The sequence below is a fragment of the Ciconia boyciana genome, chromosome 15, assembly GCF_034638445.1.
Source record: "Ciconia boyciana chromosome 15, ASM3463844v1, whole genome shotgun sequence".
Taxonomy (NCBI): domain Eukaryota; kingdom Metazoa; phylum Chordata; class Aves; order Ciconiiformes; family Ciconiidae; genus Ciconia; species Ciconia boyciana.
The window spans coordinates 15,465,475-15,491,701 of NC_132948.1; the positions used below are offsets into that span (position 1 = coordinate 15,465,475).

Consider the following 26,227-nt stretch of genomic DNA (forward strand, 5'->3'; position numbering starts at 1 on the left):
AGAAAAATGCAGTAGAAACGGTGTGAGCATATAAAATACGTTTGTGTGGGTCAGGGAGGCAGAAAGATGGGTGATTCTGGGCTAAAATATGACCATTTCTTGACAAGTCCCTGAATTAATGCTTTTACTGGCAAGCAGGCATGCGTGCATGGGTAGGGGTGTATGGGAAAAGAGGGAAATAGATTACAGTCCAGAAATCAGATTCTTGAGCAAGGTGTTTTTCTTTTTCTTGGATGGGAGAAATAGCTGAGTAGTAACTTTTCTGTGAAGTCAAAAGAGGCCACCTTTGACATAAGGTCTTTGTGGAGAACAGTACAGAACGTGATAGAGAAAATAACAGGGGAATGTTTTTTAAGGGGTCTGTTTCTTTTTAGTAGGAGGGCTATTGAAATAGAAAACCTCCCTGAGCATAGCAAAAAGCAAATTCAACCTAGTTATGTTACTGATACTCTTCTTCTGAAACGCCTTTCTCAGTTGTCTAGCAAACAGGAAAAGAAATGCTAATTCTGCCAGTAAGATTGTTTCCTTGCTATGCTTCATTTCTTTGCATATTTAATTCACTCTGAACCTTAAAATAGCTTTCTGGTGTTTGTCTTGGTGGCCTCTTGTTGCTTTATTTGCTTTTGAATTGATTTGCAAGCTTTCACTCGCTTCCTTTTTGCATGAAGATCTGTGGGGATAAGGGGGTTGTATCTCTTCCTCTCTGTCCTCTGCTGCCTTGCTTCCTCTCCTTCCTCTCCAAAGCATGTTTCATGCAACATTGAGCTCATCAGCAGGGTCTTTTAATACTCCAAATGGAGGAGTTCTGTAATAGGAGTTGGGAAGCAATACTGTAATACAGTTGGCCTGTATGACTAATCAGTTAGATAAAGAATTCAGGCTGCAGAATAGCAGAGCCTTCATGCTTGATTGATGATAACAGCAGCCAACTGACTTACTGCCCTTACTGCTAGCATCCCCCACACTATTAGAGAGGATTTCCAGCACAGTACAATAGATTTGTCCTAGTAAGCATAACGCTGGGGTTTGTAGCGCATGACATCAAAAACAAAAGAAAAGCAGGTCAAAATGGATGATTCCCTGAATATATGTAGAAAAGCAGGAGTGGAAGAGTCTCAAACTAATGCTTGCTCGTCCCCTACCTGCATACTTCCTACCAAAAGAAGTGGATTAGTCTCTGTACGGCAGCACAGCGTAAAGAATGTCTCTTATTCCTAATGACCTTTACCATGGAGCTTGTTTTGCTTTGGCAAATCTCCCAGACCATAGGCAGGGCTGATTTCTTTGGCTAGTAGAAGTTATTCTCTTTGAGTCAGGGCTTATGGAACTGGCATTATACATAAGCATAGCATATAGGGAGTGAAATAAAATATCTTTTATGGGAACCTGTAAGAAAGGAGGAAAAGATACATGTGTTTAATATGAATGTATGTTAATTTCTTTTGTCTTACAAGCTGTAAATAGCTCTCGAACTCTTACTGGCTGTGGGTTTGGGGTTTTTTGTGTTCTAGTGATGTAAACTTACTGCACCGTCCACAAAGCCATGAATCATACTCGTGTATGGAAGCTGCAAAGAGCAACGGGTTGAGGTGGGAGAACTTTCTGTTGCAAAGAGAAAGATGGAGGTTTTCCCGGATGAAATCAAAATCTGTTTATGAATCTCAGGAGAGCAATTCCACTCTTCTGTTTTATAGGAGAGTAAGGAGCCAAGAATATGGATGTTTCTAACACATACACATAGTAATACATTTTATGGGCACCATGAACTTATCAGGTGTCAGGTGTTAGCAGATTGATTGTGTTCTGTGTCATTGCAGAAACTTAGCTGTATTTTTTTTCTTTTTAAATATCATTGTGACCACTGTTCTCATTACACCTACTAAAATAGAAGCAAAAGACACCTAAAGTAATATCTCTCCATTGGATACTTGATTTAGATTGATGTAGATGTTATTTAGAGCAGAACTCCACTGAGTGCATAAACTAATATTTAAGATATTTCTGTAATCAGACTTCCATTGCTGGATTGAGATATGTACTCTGATTTATCATCTGTACAAAGGAATTGCCTAAACTGTAAATAGCTGGTGATGCTTTCTGTCCAGAATTTGAGCTATGTGATTGACTCAGTACCTGAGAAAGAAGTATTAAGCTACAGTACTGATTTTGATTTGAAGTTAAACGCTGAAAATTCATTGTGAAGTTGTTAACAGCAGGGAGCTGCTTTTGTGAAGAACTAAATTAGAAGCTTTCAAATCTTTTAGTACTGACAGACTAAAGGACCTCAGCAAATGATTTAAGTTTTTGTTCTATCACTGATTCATCAATAGTTGTTTTCCTTTCTGGGTCCATTATTCACAACAAAAGATTTCAGTATAAAAGAGAACTTTACCTTTTACAATTAGCTTTCTCTTCCTGCTTGCTTCAATCCCTGTTGCCACAATCTAAGCCACAGAAATACAATTACAATATTGAATGACTGGAATTCATGAGACAATTTAGTTTTGGGAAGTTAATTAGTTGTTTGTGATGTAGGGACCTGTCTGAGTGGCTGAAAGCTAGATACCTGTGGCATGAATGATAGACAACCCTTCCCAAGCGACTTTGCTAATGGGAAGATTGCCAGTTGTGCTGCACTGCGTGTTGTCTGACAGTGGTTACTCATTCTTAACAGCCTACCTTTTGATCTACATGCCACGTGAACTTAACATCCAGCGTATCACAGAAATGAAAATCAGGTACTGCGCGTTAACCTGCAGCTGAATCTAACAGCCATTTTGATGCTGTCATAAAACTGCAAATTCTTGTGTAGCTTAAAATACACCCGATTGCATCTCTTAAGCTGTTATGTTAATGTTCTGTATTTATGTATGTGCATTACCTAAAAGAGGCGAAGTTCTCAAATGGAAAATAAAGAGTCTACAATATCTACTCTGAAATGCATCTGCAGCATCTATTTATAAGCGAGGTTTGAACTGATGAACTTGCCTTATGCTGTGCCTCCCAAACAGATGGCAGAGATAGTCAGTTAGTCCAGTTATAGAGATATCATAAATCTGGTACAGCTTGAGATGCGGTATATTCAGTGTTCATCTAACTCAGTAGTACTCAATGCCGTGGCATGGCGGGGGGGGAATCCTAGATTTAATGCCTGGATGGAGCAGGGGATGTTCCGGATATATGACCACTATGAAGATGGAATTTTAAGCCATTTTGTCCAACGGAAGCAATTACACAATCTACTTAATACTAATTTTTTATATTGTTCAGGCTAGGCATGTCTTATAGACAGCTCTGAATGGCAAATTAATTTTACTTTAGTCTGTTGTGATTGACTTGGTCTCCTGGGGCTATAAATCAAAACAATTGATGTTTAGCTTGTTTAAAGGTCAGTCATGCCCAAGCTTTTGGCTCTGATGAGCATTTTAGCTGTAGAGCTCTGCACCAATGGGGAGCAGATGAGGCAAGAAGCATTTTGTCATTTTCATTTTTCCTTGGGGAAAATAAGCTGGGGAAAGGATTGCAATCCTCCAGTGATTTGGTGAAATGGATGGGTGGTACAGAACCTGAAAACACTCTGGAACAAGAAATCTCCTCTAACCAAAATGTTACTGAGTTAGTTCTGGTGCTCTATGGAAAGTAAAGGGAGGAGAAGAGGGACACAGAACAAGAACTGTGCTGGCTGGAAAAAGCTGCAACACTTCCAAAACTCATAATGAAGCATTATTGTGTGTTAACAGTGGTACTTGCAGTGTGTGTCGAGTGAACAGTGTTCCAGCATCCGCCAGGAACCAGTTCTTGTCCCGCTGATCCCAGAGCAACGCGTCCCTCTGCAGGAGTGGATTCATTTCCCATTTATGTTTACTTGCTGTAATTCCATATGGGGAAATGTGCAAACATGGGCAATGTCCTTGCGAAAATGCAGAAGGGATGCAGGAGAGGAGAAATAAGAGGGACTATAGTATGCTTGAGATTGTGTAAGATCTATTAAGGGACTGCGATAGGTAGAAGTCACACCTGTTTACAGTTCCTGCACCTGAGGGAAGAAAATATCATCTTAAAATATTGCAGAGCGGTTCAATGAATCAATAGACAAATTTTTCTGTTACTCTTACAAAGTGTGTTTTGTATTTTGGCCGTTTCCCTCGTACTTCCACTTGTAGAGATCTTTAAAAATCTTTGCTTGGATCTCCTTGCTTTAATCTTCAGAGAAATCTTAGAAACCTCAAAGCCACTCCTTCCTGGTTAGTCCAGACACAGGTTGTTCTGCCGATGTCTTACTTTCCAACTCAAGCAAAGGTATCGGTTCTGGGCATTAAGACTTCATTATCGGATTCGAATGGACTTGTACCATTTTTGGCACTGAAAAGCATTTTATCCAGCAGTATGATCAGAAGGAGACATAAATACATCTGTCCTTTGCCTGAGGACTTCCATTCCTTTATTTCTTCTAGGAGGTGTCTTCATATTATTGTTTCAAAGTCCAATATTTCACAAGCTGGTTTGATCTCTTTGCCTTAGATGTTTCTTAGCAGTGACGGGACATTTACTTTTTATATCAGGTAGCGTTTATTTACCTGGATCAATTTCTCTTAGCATCTATCTACTTCGATTCCATAATCACAGCCAACTTTTAATATTCAGAGTTCAAGCTGGTCTGGACTTGACGACGTACATGAGCCGTAAGATTCATGCATCATATGTAATTTGTTAATGATTCAAAACTTGCCTTTGCAAATATATTTTTAATTTTTAGCATTTATGTAAACATTCTCTTGGAAAAATTGTTTGCCTGAATACTTAAGGAAGTGGAAATAGCATTAAAACTACTGAGAACAATTAAATTGCATAAATAAAGAGTCCTATAAAATATTTTGAGGCAATTACACTAAACCTGCTGTAATTGTAAGGTTAAAAAGCACAATACAAGTTCTGCTGACACTCTGTAAGTTCATTTCTCAAAGGAGGGTAGTTTCAAAGCACCTCTACCCAGATTTACTTGGCTGCTCAGTGGAACCTGCTTCAAGGCACTAATCGATTAACCCTCTGCTGTTTAATATTAAACAGCATCCCTTCTGTCCTAAGCTGCTTTTGCTTTTCTGTCTGTTCATGAGTGGCAGAATTTTACAGAGAAAGAGTAGCATGAATTTTATGGAGACAGTCCTTCAGTTGAGCTAAATGGATACTGAATTAAATAATAGAAAATCTTACTTGCTTCTTCAGCAGGGTGGGGGGGGTGGGGATATGAACCCCGTGGAATAATGCCCGTCATTAACTAAAAATATTAAGGCCAAGACATGGTTTTATATTCTGTTGCTTTTGCCTCTATCTTGATCGTCTAATGGACATGAGTAATGACGACTAAGACTAATACCTCCTAGCTGTCCTTTGATTTTCCCCTATGTACTCTAAGGCCAGAGCTATTAGAAAATGCGAGGTTATTTGGAGTATACGTATTCAGTGTATTTTCTACAACATTAAGAACAGTTCATCGTACATGAATGTTTAATAGAAAAGTAATAATAAAAATCCTCTGGCAATGTGTGTTGATATTACTAGCAGAGGGACTAGTTTTTCTTCATCCAGGCAGGCACCAGCCATCCTAGAATACTGCTTGGATCTGCCAGGAGAGGGCACGTGTTACCCAGGGCAGGCCACGACTCCCGTCGTGTCCTGCCCGCTGCCATACACCACTGGGTAACTCCAGAACTGGAGCAATTTCAGGCGCTAGCCCAAAGAAAGGCTTGACATTTTTCCAGTTTCTAAGGTCGGTTGCTTGCTCTTACGGGCTGACATTCCTCATAGCAGTTTGCACAAAAAATGTTAAGTGACCACCATAAAAGAGAAGCCATAAGATTAGCTGCAAGAGTTTTTAATCTTGATCCTACTCTATCTTAACAGGGTTCCTGGGAGATCTAATTTCATTTGTGTTGTGTGGGGTTAATGGCGTGACAGGTACAGGGATATTAATAAATAATTCTTAATTATAAGGTGTATTGAATTGCTAAAAGAGGAGATAATATCTCTTTATGACAATATTGTGCATAACACAGCTAGCCTACCAAGTGAAAAGGGATAAAATAATAATTTGCACAGTCAGATGTTTTGAAGCCACAGAGGCAGGTAACAAGATTTGAACATCATTGATTCATCTGTGAGCAGAACCAGAGTACAGGCAGCGAGATCAGCAAAATAACCTGCTGGTGTGTCAATTAAATCTCTCTAGTAAACAATCCAAACAAGGGAAATTCTGCTTTAGGCTTTTGCTGCCTGTTTCTATAGCAGTAGCTTATTCACTACTAGACAATTCTAGCGGTTAAATAGTGTTTGGGGTTTTTTGTGTCTTCAAAGGACTGTCTATCAACAAGATTTTGCAAGGACTGTTGCATTAGATTTCTGAATTATCCCAATTTTAGAGAGGCAGAATAAACAGTTAGCAAGCAAAGTTTTAAATTACAGGCAAAAATGGAACAGAATTTCATAGTTTTCAAATATTTACCTGCTTGGACCACTATATCTTGGGCACCGCCTAAGATGGACATATATTACATATATTGAAAAAACAGATTATTTAGCACACAAAAATCACAATGTGATTTATTTTTTTTTAATCTCCCTTCAGTCGTTTTGTTTTTAAAAATAGGTATGAAGACTTGAAATCGTTATTGAATGCCCCAAAAAGTGCTAGGTGAATTTTATGGGGGTTTTTTTGTTTGGTTGGGTTTTTTGTAGCATCTCTGATGCCTAGTCATGGACCAGTACTGCATTTAGGTCTTAGAGACTGGGATTTATAACCGACCATTTAATATTTTGAAGTTACCGTGAAGGCTAGGAGTTGAGATCCAAACTTAATCTCTCTGTGTCAGCTTAATTAAACTTGGTTCTTCTGTATTTACAGAAGCAGAAGGACTCAGTTCAATATAGAGACATATTACAGAGGAGCGCCTTAGTTTCACCCATGGTGAAGTGTGCAGCAGTCAGGGGTATGTTTAGAACTTTGTTTCTGTTGCCTTATGAAAGTCCCAGGTGATGCCTGAGATTGCAGTGCACAGATTTCTTTCTTATCCTGGAGAACGTCCAGAAAAAATGATCAAAAGTTGGTTGCAGGCAAAACAGACAGCTTTAGAAGACCCATCTGAAGTGCAAAATACTGTAAAGACTAGGACTGTGTTAGCTTGTAAAAAATAAATAAAAATAAAAAGTAGTTTTAGATTACATCACATTAAAATGTAGGCCCATATGGCTTAGCTCTGTTTAGCTTACTAAAAATACAGTATACTCCAAAATGTGCCTCAAGTTTCTCTTTGAAAACTCTGTGCTTCTCAGGTTGTCATGGGAGCTTATGAGACAATACTGAGAAGAAGATTAAGGAGAAAAAAAGAGGGAGCTCTGGGCTCAACGCTGTTGTGGTGGAATGGAGGAAGGATAAATCCGAAATCACTTTGCCAATTTCTCCATGAGAAAACTAGTATAATGCAGTAGAGGAAATATACAGAAAACTAATACCTTCCATACTCAAGTGTTCAGAAGCATCCCCCAAATTTGTAATTTGCAGTCCATTGGGGATTGTATAATTCCCTGCCTTCCTTGCAAAAGAGATCTTTTGACTGAAAGATTCCACGTTCAGGGATCTGACGGCAATCCACTGTACTGCACTATGTTGCAAGGAGTTCACAAAACTCTTCCTGTGCAGTTCTGTAGTATTTGGGCTGTACTATAGATGCTTCTGCTGTAGTAGAACATCTAGATGCAGTATCCAGGATAGCAGCCTACATTCCTTCTGCGTGTAACATTATCCTGAGAAACTACTACTGTAAGTTTGTCTCTGTACTTTTCCTTGGCATCAGCTATTGGCCATTGGTAGAGAGTAGGAGTCCAGAGTACTGGAATAGCTGAAATATTGAAGGGCAGTAGACTTGAACTGGTGTTGAATTTGTTCCAGCTTCTACATATTTTTAGATATTGTAGCATGAAATTTCACACCCCCCAAACCGTGGCTTCAGGGCAGTAGCACTCATGGCCGGTTTTCCCAGCTCCAGTAGGACTAATGGCGTGAGTACAGGGTGCAATTCTGCACCCATTCTTTTCTCATTTTTAAATAAAACATGGTCACTGTCATAGCTTTGCTCTTCAAAGTAAATTTTGACACAGTCTATACATTTATTTATAAATTTCAAGTACAAAGGGCAATAGTTCTCTGTGTAATGAGACTCTTCACTAGTACCCCTTGTCCTGGGCAGTGTCTGTATTAATAAAGAGTGGAGAAATTTAAGTCCAAGGGCTGCTGATGGTGAGCAATTCTGAGTAAATTGGTATAATAAACTGAAAGGGAAGCACAGCACTTAGAGTGACATTTTTAGCTTGTTCACATGTTTCTGGATAAAGAGAATTTTTTTAACGATCTGATTTCTTTCTCAATTGGAGTCAGAAGAGCAGTTTTACATAGAGAAGGAATAATGTGAAGGTTACACAATTTTACAGTAGATGTAAAAACTTAGTAGGGCTATGGCAGGGGAGTGAAATCTCAGGGTTATGACTGGGTAACATATTACTAGATATGATTCAAGATGAACACTGTACCCAGTTTACCTCATTCGATTCAGCTGCATCCTCTTTAATGAAATGGAAATATAAAATGATCACGTATTCACCTGGGGACATTTTTCTCTAAATCATGAAAAAGTATTCCTCTACCCCCTAAATTAGTTTAATTATTTCCATTTAACTGTGATTTTTAAAAGTCTCTCAGTTTCAGATTCAGCTTGACAGTTTTGGTTGCTTTTATTTTACTCCAACGTTCAATTTCCGTAATGGAGAGAGTGACTGTATCTGATCCTACCTTTAATAACAACTGTCTTGATTATGGACGTGGGTAGCTGTTTATCACTGCTGTTGTACACATCAGGGTTTGATGGAAACATTGGACACACGGACACACACAAAAAAGGGTCATTTTTATTGAGACTTGTTGCAAAATAGTTTTATAGCATGAAGCTATAATAGCTTTGTAGCATTTATATACTGGTGGTATATCAAAAGAGGGGAAATCCTGTGGCTGACTTAATTGTGAAGAGCAACACACCAGATTATTCTTCATACATTCACTCTATGGTGAGTTTTATTATTGCTTCAGTGTGCTTTCAAGACAGGAATGAAACTGCTCTGTCACTTTTTTTAAAAAACAGTCAAACCTCAGACCAAAAAAACCTGAAGGAATGCCGTCCCCCCGCCCCCCGGCCCAGAACAAACCCCAGCAGACAAACCCCCGCAGCCCAGCCTACGCCTGTTTCTGTACTGGGTAATGTATTTGATCTAGTTATATGCTGCTGTCTTACATTGTTCCAATAAGCAATCTTCATCCTTTTCTTCTATTCCCAGTTTTCCAGATTTAGCCTGGGTAGTTTCTGCAGTCTAATTCTCTTACAGCCAATTAAAGTTGTCTAATTTTACAGCAGAACGAGCTGATGTGATCTTTTTCATTTCTGTGATATGAAAAATCATTAGAGTCAGTTTATAAATTAAAATAGTATTATATACATTGAAGTGAAATAGCTGAGTTAGATACGTAGAAACTGCATGAAAAAAACTGTTCCTCTTCTAAAATTACATAAGATTTCAGCAGTGCTGTTATAATTTGAGGCATATTCAGTAATGTGTGTAAGCCTGTATGTTTATCTGCCATAGTTACGCTGAAAATGAAGAAGTTAAAATCTTCAGATTCGGTTTCATTGTTCAGCCAGCGCATGCAGCAGGCCTAGTTACCGCTTCAGTCTCTTGGCACTCACATGCATTGAAACTACAGTTAATGAGGACTCTAGTTACTGAATTTTCACAGAGGCTCTGAAAATGACTTCAAAGATGTTTGAGCACACCAATTTGTATGTGCAGGAAATCATAAATGCATGTGGAAATATGTACTGTTATCTACAGGTTTGAATTTTAATGGCATTTTGTGGGTTCCCTTTTGAGCTGCCCCATTCTTAGGAGTCAGCATGGCGATCAAAGAATAGGAATACAGATATGACAGTAACAAATTATTTCTAATCCCGGGTTTTGCTGTGCATTTTACCTTGGATACATTATGGTGTGTCTCCAATAGCAATTACCGGTGATAACTTTACTTCCCTTGGAAAATACATTGAAGTCTCAAGTTGAAAAAGCTCTATAAATGTAAGATATTTGCATTATGATGTTAATGGTGGTATTTCATTAAGTTTGTATTGATGAATGGAATTATAAAAACTTCTGCTTTTTGTATATTCAGCATACTTGTTTTTTCGACATCAGACAGTATTTTGAGTTTTCTTAGCGATTTGAAACTTTAGAGTTGACTTTGCTGACAGCAGCCTGTGCAGGTTGTGAAAGAGGACTGTGACAAAGAATTCTGTGCGTTAATTATCTTTCCAAATTGTCCGTTTGGAATGTGGCAAGATGTCAGATCACTTTACTTGGTCTTTCTGCTTCCGGCATAACTGACTGATAGATTTCAGAAAGAGGTTAAAAGGGGTTAATATATTTCATGCTTTCAGTTCCATAAAGCTGGAATCTGGAGATGCTGTTTGCTACTGTATACAGCCTTCTCTATAATACAGTTTTCTTTCCTCTTTTCCTTAACATTTAGGGAGAGGGGTGGATCTTTCACAAGTATGGACTTAGGTGCAGCTGAGAAATGAAGATGTAAAAAGACATGCTAGAATTCTGTGTTTGTGATGTCTCCATTGTATGCAGATTACATATGCATATAAATTAATAAGTTTAATTATATATAGGCATTACAATAGCCAGCTCCTCAAACTGAGCCCACAGTCAGAGTTAGTCTAAATATTTGCATGATTATGGCATTATAGATATTAAGGACCAAGCATCCTCCTGACATTTGTGCTTTGAATCACTTTGAAAAGTGTCAATAACTGCAGCCTCTTAAAAGGGTGGGCTTTTGGTAGCAGACCACTGCTTTTACAGACCTCTCTTTCAGGGGCTAAAGCATTTGTTTAGGATTTGGAGGTTCATGTGGCGTTGCAGCTAACAGACACGTTCCTATGCAATCCACGTGCAGCCAGGAACATGCCTGCTCTTTTGTATGTGCCGCATGGTGAATGTGTTTAAATAAGGAACATGGCTTTTTAAATTTCAGTTGCTGACTGGTATCTGCTCATCAGTTTCTAAACAGTACGTGCTCCTTCTGTAGTTTATTCACAATATTAATGCAAAAACAGATAACCCAGTCAAAGCACGGATAGCAAAACAGGAGACATAACCTGTGTGCCTAGGTTTGTGAGAAGGAGAAGAATGGCTGGAGTTCAGGGCAGTAATTTAAGAACTGAAAGACCTAGAAAAAAGAAGGAAGAATATAGGAAGATCTGGGAAGACCTATAAGGAAGCTTATAGGCTTCCTATAAGTTTTCTACGTTACTTGGTTTTCTGTTTCACTTTAGATGAGTTAGGACTAACTCCTCAACAAGCAGTTGGGATTTAGGTACCTAAAGAACTTGGTGAACTTGGGTCTGAGTTTCTCTTTGTTTCAGCTCCCAGTCTGCAAAACAATGCTAGTAGCACTGCACTGCCTCAGAGGCAACACGCACCCTGTTGTGAGGATAGCCATCGCTGCAGATCACAAGGCAGATTTCTGGGGAATGGTAGCCAAGTCAGTGGGTTTCCTGATTTGGAAAAGCAATTATGACCTCACTATTGGGATTGCTTTGAAAATCACCTGTCAGAGATACAGGGATATCACATGAATTGCTGTTGTAAGAATCACAGTACTTACTTGTCAAAGCAGATTGTTGAGCCTGATAGGCCTCGCTTATGCCTGACATTCTCGATTGACCCAGTTCACCTAACTAGTCGTGTTTGAGGGTGGACAAAACCATGGGAGTCTTACAGAATTGAAGTATACCTTATAACATCCTGCTAGCTTAAATATAATCAGAATAATGCATGTTTTCTACAAAGAATTTAAGTATCAAATCCATTTAAAGTCTTGGCAGAGCACTGTGTCCAGCAGCATGGCCATTACTGTGATTCCATTCAGCTTAATATATGCAGACCAGACAGTCGCAGTAAATTGCAGCAATAAAACTTTTGTTCCAGCAGCCAAGTTAATCATTTGACTCTTCATTGGAGTGACTGTGTGTTTCCATGACAATTGGATGGGATTATGATTGACGCACATACAATTAAAATCTGCCCTTCAAAACTGTAAATTGCAGAGACCTAATGAAAGCTCAGTCATATTCTTAAACAAGTTTTCATGACAAGAATGTTAGATTGTGACTTCCACCAGAACAGGTATTGCAATTCGTAGGTCTCAACACCAGTGACCACAGCAGCGTGGTATTAAGACTGATTGTGGCCTTAGCCTTAGATTTTGATCCCACCTAAATGTGAACTTTTATTCTCTTATTGATTTAAACCTCTGTGGGTTTGGTGATTTCTTTTAATTAACATCTAGAGTGAAATTATGTAGTTCTTGGGACAATCTAATTTCCCATTGACTTCATATAGAGCTGTGCATAGTTAACAGTTGGAGAGACTATTAGGTTTTTTAATAGTAAGGTTATGCATATACCAACTCTAAGAAAATATATACTATAGCTTTACCAAAATGTACAAAAATTTATGGACATTTTTCTGGACAATTAAATTTTATTTAATAACATAAAATTCATTTTATGTTATTAAAACTCTGGTACTATTAATCAAAGTATGTTAATAGCAGGGTTTCAGTGGAGAGTATATTTGCTTCTGTGCTTTCTTTTAGTGTGTGGGTGGCCTCTGGACAGATGGAAAAGTCCGTCTCCCTTTCTAAAGGACCAAAAAATTAAGACTTAGATGAGGCCTAGAGGGAATAGCAGCTTGTTTTACTTTATCCTGGAGATGTATTAGCATTATATGAGCAGCCTAATATATAGGAGCTTTGCAAATTCTTTTTCGGCCTACTCAGGGTGATTACATTTTTTTGACATCAAGTAAAATATTATTTGTTCGTTCATTACAATTATTCTAGCAAGTCACAGACAAGTATATTTTTGTGCCCTTTTGCAAGGCTGATACGGTGTCATTATATCTGGTACTGTATTTGTAGGATCAATTTTATTTCTGTATGTTTTGAGATCTGAGAAGCACCTACAGCCTGTGACACTGTTGTGACTGGAAATCAAAGTATCTTGCTGGTTTCCAAGGTACTCGTATGAAATATATTTTCTTTTTCTAATAAATAACTAGTGAAGCTGAGGTTTTTTGAGACCAGTATTTTTGGCCTCATCAATCCTTTGCTGCATTTTCGATGCCACAGAAACCAGAGACATCACTGAATCATTCAGGAGGAATAATATAATGAGAGAGGAGAAGACTAGCATCTGAACGTTCATGGTCTGCCACAGCCTTCTAATGATGGAGTCAGGCTGGAAGCTGGCTTGCAAAGTCCCACAGAAGTGTCGTGACTGTAGTATTTGCAGTTGCTTAGCTGCTTACATTAAAAGGCATGCGTCCAGATTAAAAGAACAGATGTGCAGCCATATTCTGTCTCTTAAATCCGAAGATTATAAATATTTAAGATGCAAATAAGACTTGTGTGATAGAGTTATTGCTTCTGTATTTTTGACAGTTAGGCTGCATTCGTTAGTTTTATCACACTTGGTGCTTGTTAAGAGGACACCGTCCAGGCTGGCAGAACTAAAATTAGAGCTGCCAGCTTTTTTACTGCTTTGTGGTTTCCCATGTCATCTTATGCCCCATTCTGCCTGCTCCGTTCCTGTGAGCTTGAACTGTTAATGAGCAGTGTGCTTCGAGAAAAAGGTTCTATAAGGCACCATATCTCAATTATATCTGAGACCAGAGAGATCAAGAGTGCAGCACGGTCTATCCACACTTTCAAATGCTATGCAACTGTTAGTTTCTCTGACCTCTTTTGTTCTCATTTTATTTCTCTTTGTTGTGGGAGAAAAGGAGAAAGGTTATATGGTACTGAAAAACTGATTGAACAGGTATATCAAATGTATACTGATAAATATATAAATTTTAAAAGCAACACGGTTCCACACTTACTAATCTTACCAGGAATGTGTATTAATCCTACTATCAACACGAATAGCACGAACTATAGCATGGTGCAAATGTATGTGAATTGTTTACCTGTTCATTCCTCTTCTGTTAATTACCTATTCCCTTTCCTGACCAAGTGGTAGCTCTGTAGGACAGACTCAGTGTGTGCTTCCTTCACTGTTAACCTTATTTTCCTTGTTTCCCTGCTTGCGTGTATTTTTTTTACTCCTTGTTTTTCCTCTGCCTAGCCACAAAGTTCTCTGCAGTCACTAAATCAGGTATCAAAAATATTAATTAGTCCATTGCTACTTCATGCCTTCTAATATTTATCTAGGCGAGTTATCACAGCAGCCACACGAAACGCATCCACTGAGAGGGATAAATACAATGATTCGGGCACCACTGACAGCCATACTGACAATTCTCTGTTTTAGCTCCAAATGCACTTTGGCACGCGCTTCCATTGCCAGTTCACGCTTGGCACTACTGCTCCTGTTGACAGGGGAAATGTGGGTCCCTTGAGTGCCTTTCCTTGCCAGTGTTTCTGTGTTCTTCCCACTCACAAATTTATTTGGTGTCAGCATGTTTCATTGCTGGGCTTTCTAGCATGTGCTGTGCTCTTCAATACTACCACTGCTGCCTTTGGTTGGTTAATTTGGCCTTTCAAAGGCATCTCTGGTCTCTTGTTCGTGTCTCCACTAGTAACAAAATGCAGTATTTGGGACTCTGTGGGGTCAAGCTGTCACTGAACTAGATTAACCGGTTTACTGTAATTGCCAGATTTCTAGTGATCTGAGTCCACAGGTTTTAAAAAACAGGCACCTATTGAAAAAAATCTAGCTTTTTTTTGACACCCCCTCCCCTTTTTTTTTAAATACTGGCTTGTTGTGCTGTCAGAATCCTAACGCACTTTCTTGTTCAGGTTTTCTCTAGTGCATCCCTCCCAATATTTCTTAGAAAACGCAACAAGAAGTTGCTTGAAATTAGCAAGATGTCAGAGTTTTAGGAATAAGATTTAATTTAATCTCCCTTCATTGGCCTTAAAGATAAATATAAAACCATGTGGGTCTAAGAAATTGTTTCAACTTCTTTACAGTGGGATTGTAATAACTTTTCTATATCAGAAGAACTACAGCAGTACATGAGAGAGAGAGAGCAGTCACCATAAAAAGGGAAACAATATGGCAAAGCAAATAATTTTGCTTCAAAGTGTCTGGATAACCAAATTCCTACTGCTTTCACATTTTAATCCTTTTAAAAGAAGATGCTGACCTGCTTTTTAGTGTCTAAAGACCAGATTAAACCCAACAAACTGTTATGATTTTACATTCCTTAAATTTATGAACTGAAAGCACTAGGAAACAAGCTATGTTCATAAATACAGGTATTTACCATGCTTCAATTAACATAAGATTATAGGTACTTACATAACCTTTTTGCAGATGTGGTAACACATGCTTCTGGAAGCTAATATTGCACATTTTAGCTGCTCTTGTTTGTCCTGGGGCTTGAAAAAAACCGTAGCCAAGTATTTGAATAAGTTGGTGTATCTATAAATAGCCTAAGTAATATGACTGCCTGGTAGCCTGAGTGTATTAAAATGAAGCATGCAGTTTGTAAGAGTTCTGGGACGTGGAATACGCATATTCTCCCTATTTCCTTCTTCAGCAAGCTCTCTCTGCTTTGTGTGTGGATTCCCAGTTTGCCAGGAAAGGTTACTAAGCTCTGATCTATAAGAACTACAAACGATTGATTTCTTCTACCCTTAGATATTCTTCCTAGCCACCTCTTTTACATTCACAGAGCAATGAGTATGGTTGCTATTTATATCTTTCCCTGGCAATTGTTTTTCTTTTTAGATTGCTACAGTACTTCACCTTTAATTTTCACCTTGCTTTATTGAAGCAATTTATATTAGTGATTTTAATCTGTGCTCATGTAACACCGTTTGGTGTGCCTGACTGAGTAGAGATCCTGCTTCTTCTCTTCATTTGAACTTCTCCCTTCAGGTCATCATTAATAAATAGAACTTACCAAGTTATTTTTCAACAAACTGAAACATTGTTATGCAATTAAATAGAATATACATAATTTTAGTGTAAGTCCAACAGCTGTGCTACACTCTTTCACTGTCACACAGGTGACAAACTTCACATCCTTGCAATTTCTACTAGCCAAAACCTCATTAGTAAAATCAATGCTTCTGTGGGACATAAAATAAAATTTTTAAAAATGCCAGCACATCTGAAATAATCTACTTGTACCTTTTGATTTCCTAACCATTTGTATGTAGGTTGTTAGTTTGGGAATGCTCATTAGGTTTAGCTGCGTACACATGCATCCACTTGATCAGTTTTCTGGAAAATGTATGCATCTCCTACTGTCCACGAGAGTGCTATGGATTCTGCAGGTTTGCTATGGGTCTTCCAGTTGTTTCAAGCTAGTTTTCTGTGTTCTTGCTTAAAAAAACCAAAAAAATCCTGCTTTATGTAAATAACTGTAGGAGTTGGAGCTGTGACTGAGGCCTCATTCAATTGTCTGTCTTTCCTAAGGACGAGAGGAAGCCATCGCTCATGTGTAAAGGATTAGTTTTGAGATTCAGGAGATTGGCTTCTCACTCATGGCTCTGACCTTCAGTAAAATGTCATTCTCTGTGTGATTTCTCCAATCTTACCTGTATTTCACATTCCTTTCTTTTAACTTCGTTAGCATGTAATGCTAATCTGTCTATCTATGGGAGACGGTCTTACGCCAGTTAGAGGGGTTAGGTACCATTGTGATAGTGACTACTTTAAGTGTCCTAGTTGTCAGCATAGACTAGTAAGACTGTTCAGTACGAATGCAGATTTATGGAGAAAATACAGTTCCTAAGCAAGGCTACCCTATAATTTTATTCACAAAATGTTGCTGGTTGTTAGGCTTTCTTTCAGGCTGGTTTTCTTCCTCCATTTGGGCACAGAGAGTGTGCTCAGAAAGAACTGGACATTTTTCAAGTATGTATTTTTGGTAAGAAATTTCCTAGCTTGACAAAATATCTGGTGGCTGCTTTTTGTTCAGAGTTGAGACTTTGCCAGCTTAATTGCCAGGCCAGTAGATGTTAGCCACTGGCAGGCAGCGCAGCATAATTAACGTGCTAGAATGATGTCAGAAACATCTGACAGTGTTGACTGCAGAGCGCTTCTGGTTATTGTAATCATAATGAAACTGTGACAGCATTGTGCTGCTTTATAGCAGCTAATCTGTGTTGTATGAGTACAGGAAGATATCAATTGTAAATTGCAGTTTTCTTTTTTGAATTAAAATTGTCAACAAAGATTTTCTTTTTATAGTTTACTTCTAAAAATTCCAGCTTGCTTTGGGAAGTCCGTGCTGAAGGCGTTATTTAAAGACACTCTTAACTTTATAGTTTGATTGTACAGTAAATGAGTTTAGAACCCGGTAGGGTAGCCATGACACGTGTATTAAACTTCCCTTTTTTTTTTTTTTTTTAGGCAAGACCTTTCTCCTCTTCATCAAAACACTTTCAAATAGGAGACAAATGGGAGAGCTTAATTTCTCAGTTCTTTTTGTCTACTATTTCAATTAAATATGACAGTGAATTGAATAGGTTGCCTCAAGAAATTCAAGTACAAACCCTTGGCTAAATTCACAGCTGGCGTCTGCTGTATTTTGTGCCTTGCAGCCAGTGTTGAACTTGGCTATTCACCCACACATTAAACAATTTGCTTCTTTCCTCTACTCCTCCTTACGTTTAAGACTCCTCCTTTCTTATTTTCTCTCCTGGTCTCCTTTGGTGTCTTCTGTCCTTCTATTCTGTTTAGGCTGCAGCCTGCTGGTCCCCTGCGCTGGGGCAATAACCTTGAATTAGGAAATCAAGCTCGGAAGCCATTTCTCACCCTCCAGACTGTTAATTGGACTTCTTGATTGGTTAGGAAGCTGTGTAATGCTGAAGTTAAAAGTCTTCAATAAGCAAAGATGATATGGCTTTTCATGATTGGATGGCTGCACTGAACATTCACATTTTAAAAATCACTTTAATGGTATTTATATCACTTGGAAGCGTTAAATTTAATCATGCAAATTCACTGTATAACATAGTTATTAATTAACAGGAATAAGATTACTAGTACTAGTAACTAGAAACTGCTATTTTATTTAGAAAACAGCTCTTCTGCAAAGCACATTTTTCAAATCAAAAAGAATTCTTACAAATTCCAGTTCATTAGTTTAATGTTAAGCTTATGTTTGGAGTTGAACTAGTTGGTGTATAATGTAATGTTGGGGAAAAAAAAGTGTAAACTGCAAGAAAAGAAATTAAACATATACTCAGATCTTACATAGTGTAAGTTAATCTTACCGATTGACTCTTGGTGTCAAAATCCGTATTTAAGTGCAACATTCTTCAGCAAATGTATTTGAAAGAGGAATGATTTGTATGTGGTGGGTGATTCAGCCTAGATTAAAAAAATAATCTGGAATTTTCTTTACAATCATGAACCTCAAGCTTTGTCTTCAGCATAACTCTGTCACCAGCACTTGCTGTTCTTCTCGCAGTGTCCATTATCGCTTGGGTTTGCTTGACGCTGGGGAAGGCCCTGCTCGCACTGTAAGCGTATCGTGGGCCAGTAACTCTTATTCTTGCCTAGCAGGAGTTGAGCTGAGGCGTGTGAACCTCGCAGTAATTCAGTGAAAACCACCGAATCCTGCAGTGGCCCTTCAGAGCTATGAAATGAAGGAGATGATAAAGATTTGAGTTTTGGGTAATCACATACTCACGCACACACAACTTCTAGGAACAAGAAACAAAAGCCTATGAAGAGGCTCTTGGTGTTCAGCCAGTAACGTCAGTGCTGTTGTCTGGGGGTTTTTAAGCACAGTTACAGGCCTAACTGTGCAATTTCTGTCCAGGCTGAACAGTCATGGAAGTGATTACAGAACTGGGGCTGGCTTGCTTTAAGAGAGGAATTTCTCCCCTGGAGAATATCACCAGCTGCAACCAGAGTTTCCCGCAGTTGTTGTGAACTGTACTGGCACTAATGTTGTATTATCACTAAAACCGGGATTTAATTTTTTTTCTTTTTTTTTTTTTTCATTTTTCAAGATTAAATTTCATTATAAATTTTGGAAGATCACCTTTGCATCCCATTTAAAATTAATACATTTATCTTGTTTCTGTAATACATATAAGGTGACTTTGGTTACCCCATGAAAAGCTATCATGTTCAATGGGGATATCCTTAGTATACTGGATAACAAAATTAGGTAATTCATCAGCTAAATTAAATGAAACTTCATATTAGCATATAATATAACAAAATTCCTTTTCAAACTTTGTGTAAAAGGGGATCAAGTGCTGCATTTTAATTTAATTGGGTGTGATGAATTCTTATGCATATTAGGCTGTAAAATTTTAAATTACATTTTTTATAATAGGTGTTCAGCTACAATTTTATTGCTATGTAAATTCTTGAAACAATGTTGTTGGCAAAGTCTCACTTATTACATATACATGTAATATATATGTGCACCTGTGTTGTGTTAGATTCTGTGTATACCTGCTTGTTTTTCCATTCCTAGATGTCTATGTTTGTAATGAGAAATTTTAGGAAAGTAGTACTAGCAGCTGTCAGCACGCTCTTGATAGGAAGATTATTATGCATTAGCTTTAAAGAGCTAGGAATGTATAATTCATGGCTACTCGGTGGATTTTGCAAATCTCCCAGTTGTGTACAGTTGCTAATCTGTATGATATGATGGAAAACAAATCTCGGAAATAGTGTCGTTTAGGTTTGTGGCAATCAAGAAACTGCAGTTTTAATGCACCTTTTCTGTTTGATGTTCAGGAGAAAATCCTAGTCCTATATTAAAAACACTAAACTGTCTGGGCTTCTTATAAATATTAATTTACCCAACGCACAAAAGTTTGTGACATTTCCTTCAGTAGAAAGGATTAGCTTTAATTTTACTTGCTTGTATCATAGCACATTGAAGTGAATCACTGTACGTTTGCTTTTGTAGTTCTATATTTCATAACTTTTCTTTTAATATGCCATGTCTTTATCAACGCACTAACGTCGTCGAGGAAATAGGTGCACCTAGTTTGCCAAAGCTAGTTCAGCCATCATTTCCTTAATAAATGATTTACGTGGCTGTTCGCATGTAATGACTTGAGCAACATTTTATAGGCTGTTGTACATTTTCAGTCCTGACATTTTAAAAAGCCACAGTTCTTATCTATGACATGTCTGTGTACTGATGCATGGGCTCTTTACGGCTTTTGGAATATTTATACAAAATTTATTGGCAGTAACTGCTGTTACCCAGAGCATCTCTTTTGAAAGGTCTGTGTATCTGTCCGTGTTGACGGAGCGGTTCAGAGCGGTTTTGTAACTTTCTGGGCGTTTTGCCACCGCTTCTGTCCGAACTGTGTCCGCGTTTGTATCGGCTGGTTTAGTTAATGGTTGCTTGCTTGATGTTAACATGCTGATTTACATTATAATTAAGAATAAGTAGGAGTTTATAAGGGAACTCAAAGTTCATAAGTAACACAAAAATAATGCTGTTTTAAATAAATTTCTAAAGATAATTGAGTGTAAATATTAGAATATCACACAGCTTGTAGTCCGCCTCTTTTGATGGAGAGCCTTCTAATGAGTGCACAGTGTTGCTGCTGTTGAGTGTGGTGTGTGGTAGCTGTGTTTGTATCACATCTTTAAATGGGAGACCTCACTTCCCATGCCTGTTTCATATGTTTTGATGCAAGCTGTGACAGATTATATACCCATATACTGAGTTGTGTAATGTAGATACCTCATGTTTGCCATCTGATATCTTATATAAAAGCAGAACTATGCTGTCAGTCAGAATATCCTACATTTGTCTGTGAAATAAAATAGCCGTTTAGCAAATAAGGATATAAGGAGAAGGAAGAAGGAGCTTAGGGAAAAAAATTCCTTCTCCTCACCGCCTTGTCTCTTGGTTAAGAAAAGCAAGTCACAGCAGATGCAAAATACGGCTCAAAGAATACTATTCAGCTCTGCCTGTACTTCTGGTGATTTGTCTGTGACAAAGCCCGGGCCGAGGAAAACATACAATTGGAGGGTGTGAGCTGCTTGCAATCAATACGGACAAAACATGGACAGACAAATTTAACTTGGGACCAAGTGAGCTCTTTTCCACTGGTCTCTTTTCCATTGGTGTAACTCTTGTTAACTGAAGTTGTGCTGTCTGCGATCACTGCTGTAAGCGAGAGAAACATTAGTCCATTAAGGCTGATTTTGAGTTTTAAGTGCGCAGTGAGGGCTGTAGCTATGAATCTGCAGGTAATTTTTCTCTTACCAAATAAATTACATCATCCAAATTCTTTATTAGTTATTTTAGTGCCAGAAGTGTCAGAGAGAAGCTCATTTGAGTGACAGAAGGAGCCAAAGATACAGGCTTTCCATTCATGCCCTTGGCAAGATTTTGCAATATGTGCTTATAGTAGTGTTGCAGCTGAATTGAAAAGTAGTCTGCTTGTCTATCCACGCCATTTTATTGTCACTCTTACTTATTTTGGACTTCACTACTTGCCTCACACTTGGCGGTTTTAATTGCACCTATTTCTATGCACAGGCGAGGAATCCACTCAGTGCCACAGAATGCATTTCATTAGTGGTTTTGTGTAACGCTGTCTCCACGTCACTAATCAGCAGGCTAGCGCAGCGTGAACCAAAGGCCAAGCAAGTCCACTGAATTCCGTGGATTTACCCATGCTTTACCTGTCTGAAAACGGCTTCTCACACAACTGACTGTGCAGTAATCATTTTCAAGAACTGGGTGCATGTTCAGAAGCTTTTTGAGTAAGGGATCAAGAAGGTACGACGAGTGGATTGCCAGCACAGTACAGGCTTAGCGGATGATGCAAAACAAGACATTAGGAAAAGCGAATGGTAGGACAAATTGCTACAGTACTTTCCGTCATGCTGTTTGTGTAAAAATACTGATCTGTCACTGCTGCATACACTTGCGATGGTGCAGCATCAAAATTTGGCCCTAAGCTTTCCTATAGTCCAATAAGCTACTCACATTCTCACCACATTAGAAAGAAGTTTTAATAACTAATTATGTTCACTGGAGGAGGAAAAGAACGGAGTGATGGTTGGGATGCAATTGTGGAACTCACTGAATGGCAAGAAATTGTTTGCTGATAGATGCTTTACTTTCACATGAATTTTGCAGTGTCAGTATCTTGATGTTCTGTTAAGTTCCTTATTCTGAAAATACTTATCTTAATTAGTTATTATAGCTAGAGACTAATTGTCTAGTTTCATTTTTTTAGTTGTTTATTGGCGAGCGAACATAAAACTGCTCGGAATCTCTAACAGTGTGACCGGGGTAATTAGTTACAAGTGAGAGCTAACAAGCAATTTGAAAAGGCATTACAGGTTTTTCTCCACCTTTCTCATCTGAGAGCTGTAAGATACTTGATTAAAGTCAGTGATAAAAGTGTATCACTGGAATGAAGCAGCATACAATGAAGTACAGGTGTTTTATTAAATGTCACATGGTCCAAGCTGGTGGGCTTTTCCCCCTCCCTCTCCCTTGCAGTACAGGTCATGTTATCAAATGGACAGCACCCAAGGGTTGAAAAAGGGACTTTGCAATAGAGCCATGAGCCTCAGCAAGCTCCAGGCTTCCCAGGATTTTGGGCTCAAGCTCTCAGCTGGCATCAGCCAATATAAACCAGCACTTGGTTTCTCACTGTCGGTGAGACTGCACCCACGTGAATACGGTGAGAACAGCATGGGCTGTCAGCAGTAGCTGGTCCAGTTGTTTGCCATAACCCAGACAGCACTTTAAGGACTGTCACTCACAAGACAGAATAGTGCCCGTCTTGCACGAGGAGGTAGCCCATGTGGTTTTGAATTACTGTCAGAACTCTGCTGACCCACCTCTTCCTTTTATCCCCAGCATGGATGTGCTGTATTGGCAATGCAGCCTCCTCTGGACTTGCCTTGATCATCTGTTCTTATCTTATCTTATTGCTAAACTTTCTGGTTGCACAAGGTATTGAATTTTTTAACAAAAATTTCTGCTTAAAGAATAAAATGAAACCATTAGATTGGTATTGAAAAGACATGTAGGTGTTTTTCTTGATAATCAGCACTAAACGTCAGACTATATAAATGTGATTATCACTGTAAGACCACCAGTAATAGTGTGGGTGTTTCTTTTCTGAAGTACCTGATACCTCATGATATTTTTTATATATTTTTTTTTTTTAAGAGATCTTGTGAAGTAGGAAAATGCAGTTCCTTCCCAGGTTATATGATAAAAAAAGGTTAAATAGCCCACAGCCATACATGAAGGCTGTAGTGGATCTGGGTCTTACCCAGTATGTCCCAACTCAAGACAGACGCCTTAGGCTGCTTGTCTTCTTGACTCTGAATGAACTAAAAGAAAAAAATACGGGTGGAAAAGGAGGAAGGAAGAATCAAGCAAAGTATTTTTTCAGTAGTTTTTGTCTGCTCCAGGTGACACTAAACAAATCATGAATTATTTCTGGCTTAGAAATGGAGAATATTTTAATAAAATACATAAAATTAGCCTACTTAGAGGAGGTAGTCATACTCTTAAAAGACAAAAGCTAAAAGAAATTAGGCTTCCAAGAAACCCTCAGCTTACCTCAGAGATGTATAATTTTGGTTTAGCACCTTTTTAGTTACAGTGAGTCTGAAGGGTTGGAGTGTTTTTCTGTCCCGACACGTTTATTTGGCCTTACTGTACCTTCCAGCCAAAGGAGGAGCGGAGGGGAAGGGTCTAATGATGAAGCCATGTTGCAGGCTGGAAGTGGAAGGGTAGTGGCATGTCTGTTTTATGGGTAAACTTTAGCCTGAGTGGGACTAAGCAAGGATGATCTGCAGGAATCATCTACTCGAAATGTTCTTGGTCTCAGAAAGAGAGAAAGAGACTGGGAATCCAAGAGAAAGCATCCTGCTTGTTCTCTGATGTCTGGGATAAGAAATGCTGCAATGGGAATACTACCTGAAGCTCAAACGACAAATGAGATGTTGAAAAATGTTGAGTTCTTCCTGGTGAATTTCAAAGGTGGATGTCTTCCTGCCCTAATTTCTCTTATTTCCTGCTGCTAGAAGAAAAAATGTCAAACGGGATGAGGTGTATTGATGTAGCCACAGTTGACATTTTTAGAATCACTAGATGGTATTTAGACCTGGATGACTGAAAATGCTATGGTGTATGCTTATGAAGGAAACATTTTTGGCTTTTAAATCTATGAATCAATGGGGGATTAAATATATATTGGATTAAATTCTAAGTTTGGAACCGTTTGATATATGCACATATGGATGGCACTGGGACAGAAATCAAGAGGATTGGAATAGCTAGTTAGCCAAACGAGCTCTTCTTGTGGAGTTTGCTTTCTGTACTCCAGTTCCGTGGGATTTTCCTGGGGTTTCAGGTGATGGTAGAATAGGTGTGGGAAGTAACACTTTTTTATACACCAGCACGACTCAGGAAGGGAAGGGGAACCAAGGGGAGATATTTCCACTGTATTATGTAAATGTTATCGATTATTTAAAAATAATCCACTCTTCCTACTTCCCCTAGATGGAATAAAAATGTCTTTTTTTGTTATGTTTCTTTGTTTCTCTGACAGAGTTCTCATCGAACCAAGGGAGAATTTCTATCTTAAAGCCGCTACAAGAACAGAACGCTATAAAAGGTACTGTGTTTCTGCAGTTACGTACCAAGTCTCTTGACTATTTTGCTGATTTGTCATTATGTATGTTCTTTTATTTTTTTAAATTATCTTTACACCTCTCAGAAATTCATTAGTTTGCATGCTATTGAAGGCCTACTAAAATTTGTTTTAAAATAGTGGTAGAATGGTTGAGGGGCAGAAAGAAGGAAATACCCATGATAAATCTTAAAACTGTGGAACTAGGAGAGGAACCTCTGTAATTCTATATTGTGTTGAGAGCTGAGGCTCTGGCGAGGGTAAAATTCAAGTGCTAGCTGAGGAAAACAGGGATGACAATTTTCTCTTTTGTGAGTTCCCACCATCTCTGATCCATGTCTCCCTTCTCCTCCTACCATGGAAATCTTCATTTAGTGTCGTTCTACCCCTGACAGAGCAGGGAATGTCTCTTACTGTGGGACTTCTTCCTGCGGCCACGTTTACAGCAGGTGGACTCTAAGCATTCACTTCCTATCCTGTTCTCCGCTCGTGCTCGTGCTTTCCTAAGGTTTTTCTGTACCCGAACAAGATTAAAGGCTACGGTTATGTCTTGCATCCCACCTCTTTCTGCTGTAAGGGTCATACTCTTAAGATGTGTCTTCCTCTCTCCATTCCCTCCCTGCCAACTATGTCTTAGCCTTTCTTGAGATCAAAAGGCCAGTCTTCTGGTTGCTTAGAGGATGACCACAAGCATTTTCAGCAGCTGTGAATTCACCTCAATACTTTGGTGTGTCTATGTTAAATCTGGGGGCTTGGTGGTGAATAATGGGATTAAATATTGAAGTACTCTGTTGTTTGTTTTCCTGAAATATTACTCCCTTCTGGGTACTGCTTTATTTTCCTCAATGTAGGTGGACTATAGTTTCAGCCAAGCATTCTTCAAAAAGAATCCTCTGAATAACAAGTATCATGTTACTGATTTTTATGAAGTTCTTTCCATTTTCATTTGATTATTTTTAGATTAAACATTGTCCCTTTTATATATGTCAAAACTGAAAGGGTATATAGCCCATTTAAAGTTTCAAAGCTGTTTGTAAGAAGGATTCTCAACAGAGTTCACATTGTATTTACTGACTGAATTGTTTGCTACTTACCTCCATTACGTAGTCTTAATGAAATGAGTTTAAAGTGTTTATTATAGCTGGAATACATTCCTATTTATACAGCGCAGGATTTTAATTTTGATATAATAGAGGGAATTAGTTTTAAACATTTGAAGTGGCTAGACAGTTAAAGCAAAATTATTATTTTTCCCACTCAGCACAGTTATCAGCAGAATTGTTATTAAAAAGGGATGTTTGAATAGAAAGTTGGTTCTTGGAGCAGATCTTTAGTGATCTGGAAGAAATATTTCTGCTTCCAAATAACTGTAATTAGGCACTAGTGAGAAGTGCATTCCTGGAAAGAAGTAGTATTATTGATGGGCAATATAAGCTACAAAAA

The 26,227-nt window shown here is 38.4% G+C and overlaps 1 protein-coding gene across 12 annotated transcripts in view; it reads left to right on the plus strand.

The window, feature by feature from the left end:
- Positions 1–26,227, plus strand: part of ARVCF (ARVCF delta catenin family member) — a 298,725-nt gene that overhangs the window by 84,326 nt on the left and 188,172 nt on the right. For 11 of the 12 annotated variants that reach the window (XM_072879699.1, XM_072879700.1, XM_072879702.1 and 8 more), the window contains one exon: positions 24,704–24,769. The exons of the other annotated variant lie outside the window; for it this stretch is intronic. The gene's annotated coding sequence lies outside the window, so the exon portion shown is untranslated. The remainder of the gene's footprint in view (positions 1–24,703; positions 24,770–26,227) is intronic. 12 annotated transcript variants of the gene reach the window in all.